At 41.6% G+C, this 19,063-nt stretch overlaps 1 long non-coding RNA gene across 1 annotated transcript; it reads left to right on the top strand.

Moving 5' to 3' along the window:
* The first annotated feature begins 4,035 nt into the window (after window positions 1–4,035).
* On the top strand, window positions 4,036–11,470 carry LOC103894246. The gene is made up of 2 exons (XR_657299.1): window positions 4,036–4,197; window positions 9,884–11,470. It is a non-coding gene; the product is annotated as an uncharacterized LOC103894246 (long non-coding RNA).
* Window positions 11,471–19,063: the final 7,593 nt, after the last annotated feature.

The raw sequence follows: 19,063 nt of genomic DNA, 5'->3' as shown, positions 1-19,063 counted from the left end.
TCCGGCTCCGCTTGAGGCCCGGGGACAGGCTGCGTGCCGCCGGGCCGGGTGGGCTTTCCCCTCCATCCTCCGCGGGAGGGCTCTCCGCGTCCTGTGCCGGGCTTCACCCCGCGGGCGCCGCAGCGTTGTCCCGGCGCGGGGCTCGTGGCTGTACCGAGAGCTCAGCCCTCCTTCCCACCAGCCCTGCCCACCCGAGCGGTCAGCCAGGGAACAGGCAGCGCGGGGATGGATCCTTTCTAATGGCGCATCTCCTGTAACGCTCGCCAGGGCTACTGTCCTCAACAGCCATCCGATGCGGCTCCATACGTTTCAATTAAAGCAGCATGTCAAAATGAACCCGTTCTTTCCAGTTTACTGAACCGAGCCGTTTTTCTGTCTGTAGCTAATAATTTTACCAGTTTTCCTCGCAGCTGAGCTGGAAGCACCGTGAAGTGCTTAGAAATCTCGAGTGGCTTGCAGCTCCGCTTGTATTCGTGGGCCTGAGGTAGTGGCACAAGTATCTCACAAACTTACTTGTCGAGACAAAACATTCTTAAGGAGAAGTACCAAAAGCAAAAGCTTTTCCAGGGCACGTACCTTTTGCATTTGCTAGGGCCTTAGAAGAATGCTGCTTGAGCCATGAGCGAAGGGCAGGTAGTAATTTGTTTTCCTGACTTAAGTGCAGGTATTGAAGGTCTGTCCCAGCAAAACTATACCCTGTTCTGTTGGGTTTTTTATATTTCAGTTTTACAGTACAAGTATGCTTTGGGGCGGAAGGTGCAGTCAGCTTTTGAAATTTTACCTCAAATTTCTGCAGTGATTTTTACCTTCTAATTCACGGTATTGCATGTAGAACAAAAAGTGCTTTCTTTAATTGGTAATAAAAAATCGGTGCCTAAAAGCAAAGGCAGATAGCGTAGAGACAATAGATCTATTTCTTTTGCATCCATTCGCTTGTAGGCATGCACAGGAACGGATTCTCAAACTCTCGTGGAACTTTGGTCGTACTGAATTATTAGATGTCTTGGATGGGGAAAGCTTGTGACCTTTAAAAAAATTGTGCCAAAGTTATCTTTAGTCCCGTTTATTTTTGAGAATGCTGTACAGAGGCAAATCTTTCTAGCTTACTCAATACTGTTTAAAAAGCTATTATGATATGTAGATTTAGTGGTGTCTGATCACACAGAGCATGCGAGGGAAGGCTTTCAAAGCAGTTAAAACTTTGCAACTATAAGGTACCGCAAAAAAGCGTTAACAAGTTGCTCTCAATTATAACTTGGACGTTTTTGAGAATCTGACTGCTCTGTGTTGTCCATGGGAGCTGCTGAGCAGTCAGATCTTTGTAAATGCAGTCTTCAGATGGAGTTACAACCATGACTTCATAATCTTACGTGAAAACTATAACCTTCTGTTAAGTGGTGGAAAAGTCACATCCTCATAACTAAAATGTGACTGGCTAGGTTTTATACTCAGTGCTGCACAGAAGATCAAAGCTTTTCAGATAGAGCTTTATAAATTCTGTGACAAGGCTCAGGAGGGTCTTAAATATTTCTAAGCTATGAGTATGGCTGTGTTTAAAGCTGAAGGAGTTGTAAACTCTGTGGGCCTTGTAGTGAAAATATCTGCCCCCGTGCCATGAGCTTTTTGAGTTTCAGTCTGGTGTTACATGCCCAGATAGTGTGAATTGGCATGTGCCGGCCAAGTCCAGATGAGAATGTCGCCTGTAGCAGCTGCCGTGGTGCCTTATAGCCGTAAGAGTTACGAATTTCAGCAGCATGACACTCAGGTGGTGCTAAACTTGCTCTCGAACTTCCTTTCCAAAACTGCCTGATCCATCGAGAAGACCCGCAGAGGAAGCCTTTGCTGTACCACTTGTACTGCTGACACCAGTAGAAGCTCTGAAAACAGGGAGAAGATCTCAGTGCCTTCGTCCGACGATGGTTTGCGGGGAAGCTTCTTCAGCACTGTGCAAAATTATTCATTGAGAATATTCTAACCTATGATGAATCTTTCTGTAATTTGCGTTTTGCATATATGATTAAGCAGCATTGGCCAAAAGCCTGGTGACGGCACAGGGCTCTGGAATGTCTCCCTGTTGCCTGGGCAGTTTATTCACGTTAGCCTACTTCCGTGAGCATAATCGCTCCTTTTAAAGTCCTCCTGAACTCAGGAGTGCCGCTGCTGTTGAGCAAGCTGAAATTATACACGCTGCAGAGAGAAAGGTGGGTATGTTGCAACTTAACCTCTCTTGGAGGAAATGAAAAGATTTTGTCCCGGCCCTAATTTCTACATTAAAGAGATTGAAAATTGTCACTACGTGCCTTCTTCAACGGGGAAGAAGCACCTTGATGGAAAACATATTATTAACTCTGTGATGTCTTCGGCCTGTTATGCCTGAAGAGCAATAGTGTTTGGAGGAGGCTTGCTGACAAAGTGCAGTCTTCAGTCGCGGTTGCTTACGCTCTGAATTGGAAGTAGTGATCAAAAGGCGTTCCCTTTCCCCTCCAAACACTTAAACTGTGTTTTAGTCATGATAAGGAACCTGGGTGATGTCACCTAGTTTATTAACGTAGTCACTCAAACAAAAAGGCAGCACTTGATCTTGTCCTCAAGACAGGGCTGCCACTGAAGAGCAGAAGGTTTCAGTGCCTCAGGCCCCTGAGAATGGAGGTAAGATCCTTTACTTTGCAGCCCTGTTTCTGTTGTGGCATAAGAGTTAAGGGCTAAGAACAAGTTTCTTGTAGTCTAACAAGCTCCATCAGAAATTGGTGTCGCCTGGGTTGGCAGGACTCCCTGCTGGCTAAGGGAGAGATACTGAGTATGACCAGAGATACTGACTGCTGGCAGAACACCCCAAAGCCAGCGCAAATGTCTCATGAGAAATCTGACGTCGGGGAGTGGAAATCGGCGCTACTTCTTCCATAACAGAAGACAAGAAGGGAGGAGGAAAAAACCACGTGTTGTGTTAAGAGAAAAAGGCTCAGGATTTTTTTAGGCAGGAAAAATTCTGCCTTAATAACTTTTTTCCCAACTCTGATAAAAAAAGGCCGATAAAACTTCTCAGTGCTCAGTTGTCTCTGTGAAATCTGTGTTTACAAGGAAAAGGCTAAGAACCTTTTTAAGAATGAAGGTGCTTTGCCTGATTTTTGCAAGGAATGTCTAAGCTTTGGGTGTTACTTTAATAAAAATAATTCCTGATCTTTTTATGGAATATCTAAACTCTGGGCGTTACTTTAATAAAAATAACTTCAAACTCCAAGATTAACAGAATTGCTAAAAGGAGTTAGTTCTCAATGAGAAAAAAAATAAACTGAATTTGGAATTTCTGAACCAAGCCCTCGAAGGCAATTTGTGGCAAAACTCCAGAAAGAAAAAAAAATCTCATTTTTATAAAATAGCTATATATCTTCTTTCCCAATTATAGCTAGGCACTGCTTTGAAAAGTGATTCTCCCCTTGCAGAGGCCTAGGAATGAGATGCTCTGGGAGAACTGGGTTTAATTTTAATCTAACAGTGAAATGAATTAAGACTCGTAAAAAGGGGCTGCTCAAATTAGGGATTTGCTGAAATTCGAGTCTGAGAAAATACCTTACATTTGCACATCTGAAGAAAAACTTAGATCCTGAGTCTGCGAAGGAGTAGTCCCATTCAGTTTCCGTCAGGCTGTCAGACTCGCTGGAACTGGTTTTAGACATCTGTGATGTATAAAAGGCACACATGGATCTATAGCTTGTTCCCGAGAAAGACACTGGTTTGGACAAGATTATAGAAACATTTGTCTTTTTTGTAATGGAATAGAATGAGTATTTTGAAAAGACTCGGCCGGCAGGAGGGCTGTATTACTTTCCAAAATATCCTCTGGATCATCCTGAAAACATAATTTGTAATACACTCTTGACTGACAGTGTAGGGTGTGAAGCATAAATTCCTGAGCAGGACAGATGTATGTTGGCTGTGCAATCGGAGACTCCATGTGATCTCGTTATTTATGGCGCTTCTCTCAGATGTCTTTCCTGGGACTCGAACAGCTGCTGTGAACTTTACCCAGCACAGAGTACTCGGTGTGTTTGAACGACTCTATTTTGCCATTGCTCAGATCGTGGTGTATGCTCTGATGAGCAATATTAGAACCAACTTCTGTGACACCGATTGTACAAACAAAGCGGAACTTGGGGAACCCTTTTACTGATTGATGAAAAGCTTGAAGGGGGGAAAAAAGTAAGAATATCGTCTTCCATAGCTTTGGTTGGTGGACATCAGGGAATGATAGTTGAAAGCATCCAATTTCTTTATATGTAATATAGAAGGAAGGGTGGACTGACAGAAGAGGAAGACTTGCTTTTTCTTTTCAGAGGGAAGGTCAGAAGGGGAGAGGCAGAGGCGCAGGCTTTTTCAGTCTTACCTCTTTTCTTCATGACCATCTTATTAAATGTCAGCAACTGTTGTTTGCAGGAACTTTCCCTCGCTTTGGTAAAGAGCTGTGGCTCGTGTGTTTTGATATGTGGCAGTGCCATTGCTAAGTAGACCCAAATCTACAGTCAGATAAGGCTTGGAATAATTGATGTTCTTAGCTCAACTAAATAACCGAGTTCATATGATCTGTAAGTGGCCAGCGGATTTTTTCTTAGGCAAAGTATGTACTACTTGTATTGCACATTTATTTAAAGCTAATTTTAGCACAACAGATTGAGAATTCTAGCAGCCAAAAATACCTTTGCTGAGTCCGTTAAAAGATTTCCTTGCCCAAACTCTGTTTTTGTGTGTGACAAACAGAAAATATCACCTCTTTTTGACTTCATATTCAGTAATGACTCAGAAATGGTGAAAGCATTGCACTCAAGGCCTCCAAGATTACTTTTGCCACTGCTGATGGGAGAATTGTTCTGTATCATTACTGTCTTCTCTTTCAACCTCAGCAAATCCTGAAATGCCAAAGGCAAACCACTCGATGGCTGATCAGAGGTCCTGGTGATGCTGGTATGGCAGAGCTCTGAAACTTGTGGCTTGGACCGCTGTTTGAGCATTGCCTAAGAGCATTGTAGAAGTACTCAGTTCGGTATGTTGTCTTTACACATGCGAGACAGAAGAACAGGAAAGTGTTTATGGTCTCTTAGAAAGACGGTATTAAGATCATCGCTCTGGAACAGAGTTTCTAAGACTGCTGCGTAACTATTAAACAGTATGGGGAGGTCATTGAGAAGTATGCAATGGGACAATTTAACTGACATTGAGACCTGTGATTTTGTTGACTAATCAGTATATGATACTCAAATAGAGAAAAAAGTTGCATGTGGCTGTATTACTTAATGAGCTAACAGTTGGCAAAGTGGTGCCTGTTACCAGTTCTGTTAGTGCTATTTTGATCGTTAAAGAGCTCCATTTGTTTATGGACCATAGGCTGGGACAGGAATTTTCTCTCGACGGGTTGCTTGCCTGAAGGTCCTTCTAAAGTGGGATGAAATGGTGTAATTTTCTTTTTGGTTGAGGCAAAGAAGTATTCTCTTGCCATAATTCACCAGTTCCAAGCCCGTAATCAAAACACGTGCAGTAGAATGGTGATGGCTATGTGATGTTTCTCACAGATGCTGTAAAAACTCTGTCATCTCCTTGGGAGGCCATCTTCCCATGACACATCAGCTAGACCTACTCTTTCTCTCCTGAAGACTTTGGGATTAAGAACCTGTGGCCTGGGGTCCAAAGTTTTAGCTCCAGAGGCTGGGAGAAGAAAATGCAGCCCAAATAGTTACTGAAAGCAGGACTGTGTTTTGGGGAGATGAGAGGATCCGGAACCTCAAGGTTGCTTTAAGAGTCTCCCTTCCTTGTCTGCTGCTTGCATACATCATTATATTGTTTTTCACCAAACTTTTATTGAATGAAGGTGTGGCTTTATACCTTGATGCCTCTTGTAAGCGTGTTGTGAGCAGAAACAGCAGTGACTAATCGCACTGGAGCTTTAGTAAATACTTGGCACAATAATCATGATGAATATGACATGAGCTCATCCATAAGTAACAACATAGGCTAAAGTTATTGCACAGAGGAACCTGCAGCCCACAGGAACACCAGCCAAGAGCAAAACGGGATTGGTTTTGCTTGGTTGGACACTGTTGTTCTTTATTCAGGCATGGAGATGGGAGGGGAATTCTTTGCTCAGAGGGAGAGGTTCCTGTGTGACCTTGAAAAGCCCAGCATGGTATGCTTTTTGTCTGTTCTTTTATAACTAAATTTATCAGAATCTCGGGGGGGGTCAAAGAGCACAACACAGGGCAAAACAGTTTACTTATAAGGGTGGAAGCTCTGGAGTGGAAAATGTCAGAAAAGTGAGCTTGCAAGGTCTGGAAGAGGGTAGGGCCTGGTGAAATTCTGGTGGAGCTGCCAGGTTCCAGCAGATCCCTGAAATTTAGTGTATAGAAATGTTGCTGGATAACTGACAGAAGTTGCTAAATTGTTGCCTTAGAGGCCCTCAGATTTTGTTCCCACTCTGTAACAGAGCACAGTATGGCATGGGAGCTTATGGTGCAAGCCGGACTGGAGCCCTGGGAAAGGGAAGAGAGGTGGTTAATAGCTGTGCTAGTTCCCATAGTGCAAGAACAAAGGGATGTTTAAATGAAATTGAAAATCAGTACATTTGAAACCTGGCATAATTATACCACATGATATTACCGAGGCCAAAAGTTTAGTTGGATTCCAAGCAGACCTGGACATTTATATATATAATGACGATGTCCAGAGTTGCAGTAAATAGGATTAAAAAGAAATTAAGCATATAAACCTTCATGCTAATTGATGAGGTCAGGAAGGAGTTTCCCCTTTGGGTGAATTACATCATTGTTCACTACCCGAGCTGTTCCACCTTCTGAAGCATCTGGTCCCGATCACAGGAGGCAGGATTCTTAAACAGATGGACCAGCAATCTGACCTGTCATGGTAGTGCTTACCTTACCCTGTCTGGGTAAGATCTTGTTGAAAGGGTTTGAAAAGCTTTTTTTTTTTTTTGAGGGTTTTCTGAGGCCACCTGTACTGCAGTGTATGTCTGCTTTTCCAGTGTCTCATTGGTGAAAGAGGACAACTGTTGACCCAAGTGCCTTTAATGAATCCTGAGAAGTGCCTGCTAACACGTCAGCAGCAGCCCACGTAAAGATGGAAGCTGTGATGGGCACATAAGGCATTGCTGTATTGCTCCGTAGACTAAAAAGTAGCTCTGTGAGCAGCTGAACTAGTGAAGATGAGAGTTTCCTGCAGCTTTCTCAGTTTTGGTGGCACTGTGGTACCTTAAACATCTTCCCTTCTTTCTTTCCATTACACAGCAGTACCGTTAGCGTCCCTGATTTTTCCAACAGCACAGTGCCTGAGCAGCCTCTCACCACCTTGTAGTTCTTGGGTATATTTAAACAAAACATGATGTCTCCCTGATGTTTGTGAACCAGGCACATTGCTCAGGGGGCTGCCTCGGTTATTTATTCTGCAAGCCTGTTGTAGGAATTGAGCACCTGTGAAATCTCTGTCCTTTTCCATCAGATTAGGTTGAGATTGGCCTTATAATTTACTTTTCTGTGCATGGGACAGTTGGTGTGGTTATATAACCATTGTTTCCTTGGGAAACAAGGAAAAATATCAGTCTTCCAAGCAAGTTGCCGTGGAATACTTTTTCTCTCAAAGCAATTAGGTGCACGAACAGTTACACCAAATAATTGAGGCACGTGTACCTTTAAAACATGCACTGTTTAATCTTAAGACTTTCCTCAAGCTATAAGGAGAAGGCTTCCTTGCCAAAATACTGTAATTGAGTTAACAGTCCGGGAGGTTTCTGTGTTTTGTTACTGAGCTACAAAATTCTTCTGCTGGTGTTGGCTGCTATGAAGATCAAAGTTAGAAGTACCAGCCTGCTAGTAAATTGTCTCTTCAAAAGAAAACCAAAAATTCCTCGGTTGTTTCAGGTGACAGCCAGTGTCAGATCTTTTTGACAACTATTAATCTTTTTCTACAGTTCTCTTTCTGCATGCAACAGTGAGCAGCCTGGATGTCTTGTAATCTGTATGGTGCATACGCTGAATGTAGACATCTGATTAATGAGTGAGGGTGTCAATAATAAATTTAATTACTTGTCCGCAGTTAATTTCTGGTGCTCAGAGAGAATATGGAGTTGTTATGATTATGTAACAGTGAAATTGTGGTTTCTGTTTCTTCTATACAGAGATCATCATGATAAAAGATTAAGGATCACTGTGGTATAAAATAATTGGATGGTATCTGGACACGTTCTGGATGTCCTGCTGACAGGACATGTGTGGCTGCCTCGGCTTTTGTGCTCTGTAAGCTCTTGAAATCTGTGATAGTTGCCTTTCCTGAGTAGGCAATAGCATGTTTCTCAGTAGCAGGCATGATCACTGAGGCACAGGCTTTCAGGACTGTTTGCCTCCTAAGCATTTTTGAGGGTAAGGACTTCTTCAAGAGTTCAGAATTGACAGAATGTGTATTTTTCTTTGACATATAATCCCTGCACAGCAAATACATTTCTGTCCGGTTACTTAGCAGCTATTGTTTCCGCAATACCCAGAGCGTTGTCAGAGGGTTTCTTGCTTTGACCATCCAAGGCTCAGTTATCTTCTCTACGGCAGTGTGCAAGAACCAAAGCCAAGACTTTTTATGCTTGGATGGGACTCTGTCCCTACAGCTGTCCCTCGTTTCTAGTGTAAGAGCGCCGAAATGACCCGTCCTTGTCGTTTCCCTGGGAGGAGCTGGTGAAGGACTGTGCTGTCTTTCCGAGTGAAGCCTGCTCTGAAGAAAGGAGGATATCAGATGGGAGGTGGAATTCTGAGAATTTGCAATGGTGGCTGATAAGAGGTAGGATCTGCTCTGCCTCTGCTAGGAAGACATTTTGGTGCTAATGTTTATTTAAAGATGGCTTTAACCCTAAAAGGGACAGAGAAAATTGCTTTCATGCTTCTGTGTCACTGAGAGCTGGCTGGCAGAATGGTTTTGGTGCCTGCTTATCTGCCCTGAAGGCTTCAGGGCTGGGGAGGCTGCAGAAATCATTTCTCCTGCACCCCCTCGTTCAGTGTTTGGGTAGAATCGTGAGGCAGGCAAATGGTTTGGACTGCTTGTTTGGACACAAGATGGCTGTGTCTCCATTTTGCGGACGAGTCACCATTCTGCCTTTTTGTTGTTAGACTCTGAACAGTGCTGCTGTTGGCTTTGGGCCCGCTTGATCACAAGTTTTGGATGGCAGAAACAGATAGGCAAGTCCCTTCCACCCTGACCCCAAACTTTATGACGTGATTCTGGGGACAAAGACATGCTGAAAATACCTTAGGCCTTTGTCACCTTGTAGTTAAACTGCTGTAATGCAGAGGAAGCATCTCCTCCAGTACCTGATAAGTGTGTAAAAATGCAAACGTACTGTGGAAGTTGCATAGATTAAGGAGCAGTGGGGAAAGTAGAGGAGAGGCTTACGTCTTTGTTTTTCATCTCAGTTGTGGGCTAGAGCTCTACTTACTTGGACGAACGGGTCCTGGGTAAAGATAACTTGCATTGTTTTCAGTAGCGGATAAGTTAGTAGATGGGTCAGTGGTTTCTTTTAGTTGAGCTGGCTGCCGCAGACTAGTTCTGCAAGCTTGGCACCCAATGATGTTTTCCACAGTATGTAAGCCCAGTGGGTACAGGATTTCTCCTGCTCGTCATGTCAGGAACGAAGGTGCAGATGGGGAGATTTGATTGGTTACCCCAATTTTGGCACGTGATGTTTACATACCTAGTTTGGTAAAACTTTGCTTTTGTGAAAGGAACTCTTATTTCCTAAAAGGAACTTGAATGAAAGTTGGGATTTTATTAAAGACACGGAGGCATATTATTATACATCTTTCCTTGCTTCATCCCTGTGATGTTTCCTGTTTTGCTTCTTGAGATACAGGTGTCATGATGAGGAGCTTCTCAGAAACAGAAGTGGATGATGAGTGGAGATGAAGAAATCATACATTTGAGAAGTTGGCTCAAGTTTCCGTTACAGGCATGGAAAGTTTCTGAGACCAAGCCATGCGAGAAGAACATGAGTAAAGAAGAGGGAGATGTAGACCCAGACTTTCTAGAAGGGATTGCAGGATTTGAGAGGACACTGCACAAACGTCACGTAGTTTGCTTGCTTATTCATTTACCTGCACCCCTGGATTGTAATACTTTGTTTGCATCTGTTTGGAAGTTGAAAAATCCCCTCACATCTGTGTCTTTAATATGATCATGGCTTCAAGCTTGTTTTAGGAAGAGCAGAACATCGCTGTAGTTTTTATTTGTGGATTAGATAGCTGCTGCTTTGTACTTGAAATCAATTTTATTTTTTTGTAGAAACGTACATTGAATGTGGAGAAGATCAGACCATGATTGTTACGAAATAGGAAATCAGGGGTTTTGCTTGCATTTAATAAACAGCCTTTGCATAAAAAGTGGGACAGGTGCATAGGTAAAAGAAAAAAAAAGATAATGCTAGCCCTCTAATTTGAGTAACCTTATAATGTACTGTTCTTACGCTGTCCTTAGACAGATGTCAGAATCAATTATTAATCAGTTCAATCTTTTTTTATTGACTATTGGTCACAAAAATATTCCAGATAGGTAAGATTTCTTGGCAGGGCTGTGGGGTTTTAAGTGCAGATTACTTAGTATTGAGTTAGGGGAGAGCTTTTTAGAAAGGTAGATTTTTGAACATCTTGGCTGTTATGTGAAGTATCTCCAAGGAAATACTAGCCACACAGTCCAGCAAGTTATGATGCTGTGAACAGACTTAATTGTAGTAAGTCTCTGATATGGAGTTACTAAGACTTTGACATATATGTATTTAAAATTTTAAAGTTAAATTTAATTTCCTATATTGCACAGTGTTGCTGGTAGAGGCAAAGAGCATCTTTATTTTTCTTATGAACTCTTATCTGGTGTTTATCCTTAATAAAAGGCTATGGTTATTTTTGCATACTGAATGAATATTTGGCCTTTAAGAGTATATAATTAGATGGAAGACTAAAAGCAGTTGTTAAAGGACTGTTTTTCTAATGAAAATAGTTTGAAATCATATAATTTTAGTTTCTTCCGAATAGATGTGATTAGTGTGTTGGAAATAGTTTTACAATGGATATAAAGGGAACAGTTGAGAGACAGTGGCTGAGAATGTGTCCAGCTATTTTTGTAGCTAACAGATTTTTTTCAGTCTCTTTATTTAGATATTTCCATATAACTGAAAAGCTAAATTACAACTGGATACAAAAACTATTTGCACTTATTTATATTTTAAAATAGGTTAGTAATATTTCCATTTTAAAATAGGTTTTATTGTACTAATTGGTAAGTAAATAGCAATGACTGTGAGAAAATCCTAGCTTATATTATTACTTTGATAGAAATTTGAATATGGGATAGTATTGTCTGTATCACATAAAAATGTTTTCATGGATTTTTAGCTGCTGAAACTGAAATCAATAAACTTTAGTTACTGTTGTTGACTGGAACAAGTAAATCTGCACATTTCTGTTTTCTTCGTATTACCTCTGCCTCTACATTCACCTAGTGTTTCTTCCAGCATTGCTTCTTTCATAGTATTTGCCTTCTTTAGATCAACCCGTGAGGCACTCTTGGTGTGGGCTTTTGCATGTTCTTGTGGAAGACTTTCTTGATGGAGAACTGTGCCTCTGAGTTTGTGCAATTACTTTATGTTTTCTGAAGAAACCCTAGAGAACCCCAGGCAAAATAAAATCCCAGGATTAGTAGAGTAGCCAGTGGGTCAGTTCGTAATTTTTTTCATATTTTAAATATATTTGTCAGTAACTGATGATTGTGTTTTAAAGTAGATACAGAATGGTCTTCTGCACACCTGAATTTCACGTTAGATTAGTGACACCAGTGTATCCCAGATTGAATGTACATTAGTGAACTATATGGTCTATGTTCTGGATTACTTTGGAGAATGGAAAATACTTTTTGCTTGGTTGAGAAATTTTTAAAACTGGAAAGGATTATGTTTATTTTAAAACCCTGGTACTTTGGATTTGAAAGAAACAAACTTGTAATATGGCCCAAATTTATTGTAATCTGTTTAGTTATTTGTATTAAATGAAGTGATTTAAAGGTGTTCATGTCTGATGAAGTTTTAAAGAAAACAAAATCCAGTTGCCAGAGGTAATTGGTTAAATGCTTGGAGACAGTGTTGACTGAAATATTAAGCCCACTTTGGAGTAATGTATTGCACCATTTCAGAGCAACTGTTTTCTTCACATCATTTTATTCATTTGATTTAATTCAATATCTGGTTAATTCAAGGCTGAAGAACTGACTGACAGTTGAAAAAATTTTTAATTTATTTGTAGAAGAGATGGAAGAGGAAACGACTTCTATGACTTCCGAAGTTCTTGGTGACCAGAAACAACCAGTTGTTTATTAATTATAGGTTCCTTTTTTCTTTAAAAGAAAAAATATTTCATATACTTTTTTCCCCGAGTATTCAGTGTTCTTTACATGGCAGTCCACTTGCTTATTTGTTTTATGGATAACAGTGAGTGATTATCAGTGTGACAGAGGTAGACTGTGGTCCCTTCCAGGTCTTGCAAGAAATGTGCTCCACATGTGCTTCCATGCTCCAGAGGACTCTCTTCATATGGCGTGGTTGTCATACCTGGCTGCCGTAGACTTAATTTTATTTATTTTTTAAGGTTCTATTCTCCTTTTTTGCTTGATTTTTTTCTGATGCTTCAGCTCTCTGGGAATTTGCACCCTGCCTTGGAGTAGTGTGGCTCTTCTCTCAGTGCTTGTATGGAGCGGAAAGGTCTGTGTCAGCATTGTGCAATTCCCATGTTGGGTAGGTCATTTTCTGCAAGGGAAATGCACAGGTCTAGAGAAGTCCCTGTTCAAGCCATGGTGGGCGTAGCAGGATCCTGGCACGGCTAGCACTGATTTTCAGCCTTCTCCAGAAAGGCAGGGAAGAGGGACAGCTCCTTGTGGAATCCCCTTTGCTATTCCTGACCTGTCAGCAGCATCCATGCTATCTTTCTTCTTCTGGGCAACCATCAGGGTGCTGTAATGCATCACTATCATCAGTACAGCTTAGCTATAAACACCTTTTTCAGAGGATGAGGCACACTAGCCCTGGTGCTGTTTGCTGGTGCCATGTACTCAAAGAAGTATCTTCTGCTACCTTAATGACTTTCTCTTCTCTTTATAGTCTCTGTGTCAGCAAGCAGAGAAATTCTAGCTGTTTGAGCTCTTGCCGCAGACGAATACGCTCGTCAGTTCACTGGAGGCAATGTGTGTCCCGTTATCCTGCCTGTACCTTAGGAAGGTGCTCTTTTGTGCCTGGACGTAGGCGCTGGACCGCTGAAACACAAACACTAATGTTACCAGGGTTTGCTCCCAAGCTAGGAAAAGCCCAGATAAAACATGGAGCTATCGCTCCATGAGCAGTAACTCGTCTGAGGGAGAGAGTTCTTGATAACAAAGTCCCTGACCAAGCCACTATATTAAGCTGGTTTGTAGGTCCACTTTTCCTATGATTTTCAGTGCTAATTCTCGCACAGGAGAAGCATTGAAGTGGAGAGCAGCATTTTTCTTTGTAGAGGATAAAGCCTAGCTTTTCTTGACATGCTTCACAGGACCGCATGCCCTTAGTAAGTCCTCTTGGAGGTGTTTGCTGAGCCAAGTACTGACTGTGGGGCATTCTTTGGTGTGTTGCATTGGTGATGATTTAATTCCTAGCCAATGTAACAAGTCTGTTGGCCACCTGTTTGCTCCAGCAGCATCGTCAACCTATGGTGAACCAGCTGGCATGTTAATTCTGCCTTGCAGGTGGAACTCAAGGTTTTTGCTTCACCGTCATGCTCCTCATGTCTCTAGCAGCAAAGGCTACAGGAGATAGATGTGGACCATTACATGGACTCTGAAGAACAGAGATCAGCAGCTATTGGACTTTGGGGGGGAAACAGGCCTATTAGTTGGCAGGTACCATTCTTTGCATGGTCTCCAGACAGTTTTAGCCATGGTCACCAGCCTCCTGGTGTAATATTTGGCTCCTATTCCTATGAAATGAAGCCAAGATCACAGCTTTCATTGCTGTTTCCACCTTTATATCTTTATTATGGATGGTCTCCAGACGGTTTTAGCCATGGTCACCAGCCTCCTGGTGTAATATCTCCTATTCCTATGAAATGAAGCCAAGATCACAGCTTTCATTGCTGTTTCCACCTTTCTATTTATTACTCTGCAATGCTCGTAGAAAAAAAAAAAAAAGCAGAATTTCCATTGCTGCAATGTATTGGCCTCATCTACTTCCACTTACTCCCATAACACCAGTCGGCACCTCTGCTTGTCATCATCCCTCCTCTCTTTGGTTATACCCCTGGTCCTTTCCTCCTTTTGGCATTCAGCTAGCTCATTTCAGCAGTGCTTGGTCTTCTGTCCTGCTGGCCACACCGATTCTGGAGGTTGTCAGTGAGAGCCAGCCAGTGTGGTTTGGCAAGTTGATAGCTACTCACTTACTCCAGCTCCCTTTGAAGAGAGAGGGTTGCTGGACTCAGGGGAGCTCCAGCCGTCTCTTCTGGCTCAACGGGGAAAGACTCCACAGCGGTTATTCTCTGAAACCCAAACCAAAATGGAAATGGCAGGCAATCTGGGGCTTGAGGTGTCAAGTTTCCTTTATCTGAAAAATTCACATTGTTGACTTTTGGCAACAGCACTCTGGCTTTTTACCAAGAGGATCTTTGCATAAGCCTCTGAATTTGCAAAATGCATGCTTTTGGATTGCCACAGGAGTGTTTCATGGGCAGTTTTTATGTTCTGTGTAAAGTCAGTATAGGTCTGTTAGTAATTCAGGATAATAGTTCTTGAGTTGTCAGCAGTGGCCAGGGCTTCTAGAAGTACTTTGCCCATGCTGATTGCTTTCTTCGGATATGGGGCTAGGGAGGGAAATGATGGATTAAGCTCAGGGAGGCTCAGACAGCAGTTCACCCCTTTCCTTGGCCTTAGTATGGATGTAGCATGCTCAGTCTCTGGTGAATCAGCCAGAGTCACGGGTGATACGAGTCTGGTTCCTGGCATTAACTGGGGCAGTGCTTGAATCAGCGCTGGCCAAAGCCTTGCTCCTTCAGAATGGGTTTGCTGCCTTTGAACTCCTGGCTCAGCATGGGCTTGGGCTGTGGCAGGGGTTGGAGCCAGCCTGGCTTTCTCAGGCCACACAACACCCGGAGCCTGCGTCATCCTCTGTGCCAGCCTTGGCCTCTGGCAATTCCAGTTGTGGGTTCCTCCTTTTCATTTTCCCAGGGCTCGCTTGCTCAATAGACAAGTGCGATCTCAAGCAGAGTCATGCTCTGTAACATGGCAGCTCTCCCTGCATGCCTGTGCAAGCACTGCCAATTCACCTCGACCATCAGGAGTGGAAGTCCCCTAGGTGGGGTGGGATGTCCTCTTTGAGAGCCCGGGAGCTTGCTGGAAAAAGAGGTTTGGACGACAGTGTGACAGAGTTGAGAGCCATCAAGAAAGCCTATCCAGATGGTTTGCTTCCTCAGAGCAGAGGAGTCGCTCCATCCCTGAATGCCAAGTGACTTTTTAATTTTTATGTCTACCACATTAGACTTTCCAGAGTCCCTGAGATGGTTTTTCTTGCAGTGAAACACGGATGCATCTCTTTCAGGATAATCTCCAAATAGAAAGATAACAATGTTTTGGAGCTCACTACCCAATGTGCAAAAGCAAATGTGCTTTTGTTGGTTGGAGCCAGCTCTTTCCAGCTTGAACTGTGTTTGCAGCTATCTGCTATCTGCAGAGCAGATATTCAGAGTTTTGCTGGTATTTGTTAGGCACAACGGAGTTATCGAAGCACCCAGAAATGGTGCTGTGTTTGGTAGAGCTGTGTTAAATCTCCATTAGCTTCAAGGACCTCAGGGCTGATTTCCAGCTAATGATCGGTGTGTGGTGTCCTGCTTCAAGTCCCCCATGGTGTAGATGGTCATGGGGGCCTTCAGAACCAGAAAGAAGGGTATTGCAAGAGCTGGATTTCTTTGAGATACTATGTGATACCTGTGCAGTCATCTGCCACCCATTTTCATTCCTCCTCTTTAATTTTATTTTCTTTCTTTGTAGATTGAGGGGGAATAAGTGTTCCCAGGATGGGTCAGGGGCACAAATACTGATAAGGGAAACAAAAAGTCCCCAGTTCCAGCTGCTTATGGCTTCCAATTTTAGAGTACCAGCAGGTATGTGAAAGCCCTAAAGCTCCAGTTGCTGGTCAATAACCTTATTTAAGTTGGCAAAACGTAACTGGAACAACATCCTACAGCTTTTGGATGTTTTTATTGTGTTTCGGTTTCTGACGAAATGCAGTTTGCAGGTACTCAGGTTCCAATTCTTACAGGGTTTTATGTTAGAAAATCATAATCATCCTCCATTATTTTCTACTCAAAATGTATGTATTTTAAAATAAGTATAATCACTTAAATACGTAGCCTTCCCATCTGAATGGCAAAAAGGCCGGTTACATTTGATATAAAAGTTACATTAAGTTGGAAATTAATGTTGTTTTAGTGGTTACTGGTAAATGAGAACCTGGGCATCTTTCAGAAAATAGCTGATGCGGAAATGCAAAACAAAGGGGGTTTAAAATTAATTATTTAAATTGGCATGTCCTATTACATTATTTAAACCAGAATATAAATCTGCCTAGTGTGGGTTTGTTGAATCAAACAGGGATCTCTCAATTGTGGATTTACCAGAATAAATTACAATTAAAAATTATGATATCTGATCGAGATTGTAATATATAACATTTATCATTTCTACAAATATTTCATTTGGTGGGAACCAAACTGGTGCTGCCATTGCCAAAAGCCGATCCTCATAATTTATTTTGTGGTTGTATACATTTTCCTTTGCCTGCTTCTTTAGTGGTATCCCAAATTGTAGCTCTTTTTAATGGTCAACCTATCTTGGCTTGAATTTTCCCATGCCTGAGGTCCACAATGCTGATTTAGCAGAACAAAAACTTTGAAGATATTTCCTTTTCTCTGTGCTGTTTATTATATCCTTTGCTTCGCGTGTAGACCGAACTCTGAAGTTTAGGTCAACAAGAAACCACCATTGTGGTCAGGCTGGCTCATGGGAAGCGGCACTCAAATGGTTCCAGTTTGTTGTTCTCCTGGATCTGAGATGATTCCCACAGATTGGGCTGGCGACTTCTGACTTTTGAAATCGATGTAGATACCTCCCAAATAATGTGTCCTTTCGACAGTCTTTTTACCTGCATCTGCACGCTGGTGGTAGTTATTGTAGGCTGGGTGAATTGTCCTTTAAGGAGCACTAGGATGGGTTTAGTGTTTACTCGGACCGTTCAGGTTTGAGCTTTTCCAAGGCAGACATCAGCAAGTTGTCAGCTATAAAGAGAACATGAAATAATATTTTGCGTTCTTTTTTTTTACTTTATAAAGTTAAATAAGTGCTCCAAGAAAGTTTCTGTGTTTGTTTATTCAGTTCTTTAAAACCTTGGAATCCAGACCTATAAATACAGGCTGACTTCATGTTTACAATTATGATCGCTCTCACTTGAATTGATTGATGCTACTTGTTAAAAAAAAAAAGTATTAAGATATGTTTAGATCTGCAGGAACAGATTAATATTCTTCTTGTTAAAATATGTTGCTTTTGTACATAAGGGAAAACCAGTGTGCAAGTATCAACCTCTCTCACTTTTCCAAAACTAGGAAGCCTGTTTGCCAGCTATTACAGAAGTAAAAGGAAAGACACTGCAACCAGGCTTAAGAGATGTAGCTTTTCACAAAGTTAGCAGCTATATTGCAAGCTTAATAGTAGTTGGGTATTGACCTTAAATAAAGAGTCAGCATTTCTTACAAAGAATCATGGCCTGATACTTACCATTCTTTTTTTATTGGGGATTTTTAATGTCATTTCTGCATTGCAGATTTCTAGCTGGAGTTTTGCCCGAATTCTTTTTAGAAGATGATGTAGGCTTACTAATACATCTGAGTTTTCTTAAGTAACATAAACCACTTTTCAGATTTACCAAATTATCCCTGAATATCATCTGCAGCTGAATTTAACCAATTCAGAAAACTTTTGCCTCCTTGTTAAGAAATATTTAATGTCATTTCTGCATTGCAGATTTCTAGCTGGAGTTTTGCCCGAATTCTTTTTAGAAGATGATGTAGGCTTACTAATACATCTGAGTTTTCTTAAGTAACATAAACCACTTTTCAGATTTACCAAATTATCCCTGAATATCATCTGCAGCTGAATTTAACCAATTCAGAAAACTTTTGCCTCCTTGTTAAGAAATATCCTTTATTCAAACTTGAAATAATAGAAGAGGTAAGAATTATGTTTCCAAGTTCGTGTTTACAAATCTAAATCAATGATTTGCTTTTTCTCAAATGTTCAGGATGCAGAAAATTTACCAATTTAAGTTTATTACGTTGGAATATGATGCCATGGCTTTGAGTGACTCAGAATGGAGTAAAACCTAACAGTTAAATTTAAAACATCATTCATTTATAATCCGGAAACATGTCCAAATAAATTTGTGTCCGTCAGATTTTTAAACTGTGACAATGCAGTTTTGATTTACATTCCTTTTTGCTGAATAAAATGGCTTAATTGCATTATAATAGTATTAAAGCAAATATTTTATATAAAGCTAAGCAGGGTGCTTTTAGGCAAACGTTATTTTTGCCTTGACATACATGCAAAAATGTTTCCCACTTAAAGGAAAGCGGTTGAAGGAATTTGGATTGGGTAATTTAGGTTGAACTGTTGAAAGTGAAGTTGCTTGCTTAGGCACCGATCCAGTCAAAACTCGTGCACATCTTTAACTTTCTGCAGTCTGCGTAGCCTGTGAGACCTCTACTGACATGGATAAAGTAACAAGCATGCAACATCTTTCCCGAACTGGATGTATGTACCCTACCGTCACATGCACTTGAATTAAGTGTGTGTTTAAGTGTGCTTGCAAATAGAAGACCTGGGGCTGCTCAGAGATTACCTGATCGCACCAGAATGCCCAGCTGGCAGTAAAAAATGAGATTTCCGTTCTCGTCTATGCTATGCTTGG

Source organism: Aptenodytes forsteri, unplaced genomic scaffold, assembly GCF_000699145.1.
Source record: "Aptenodytes forsteri isolate BGI_AS27 unplaced genomic scaffold, ASM69914v1 Scaffold93, whole genome shotgun sequence".
NCBI lineage: Eukaryota > Metazoa > Chordata > Aves > Sphenisciformes > Spheniscidae > Aptenodytes > Aptenodytes forsteri.
This window is presented reverse-complemented; position numbering and strand designations above follow the sequence as displayed.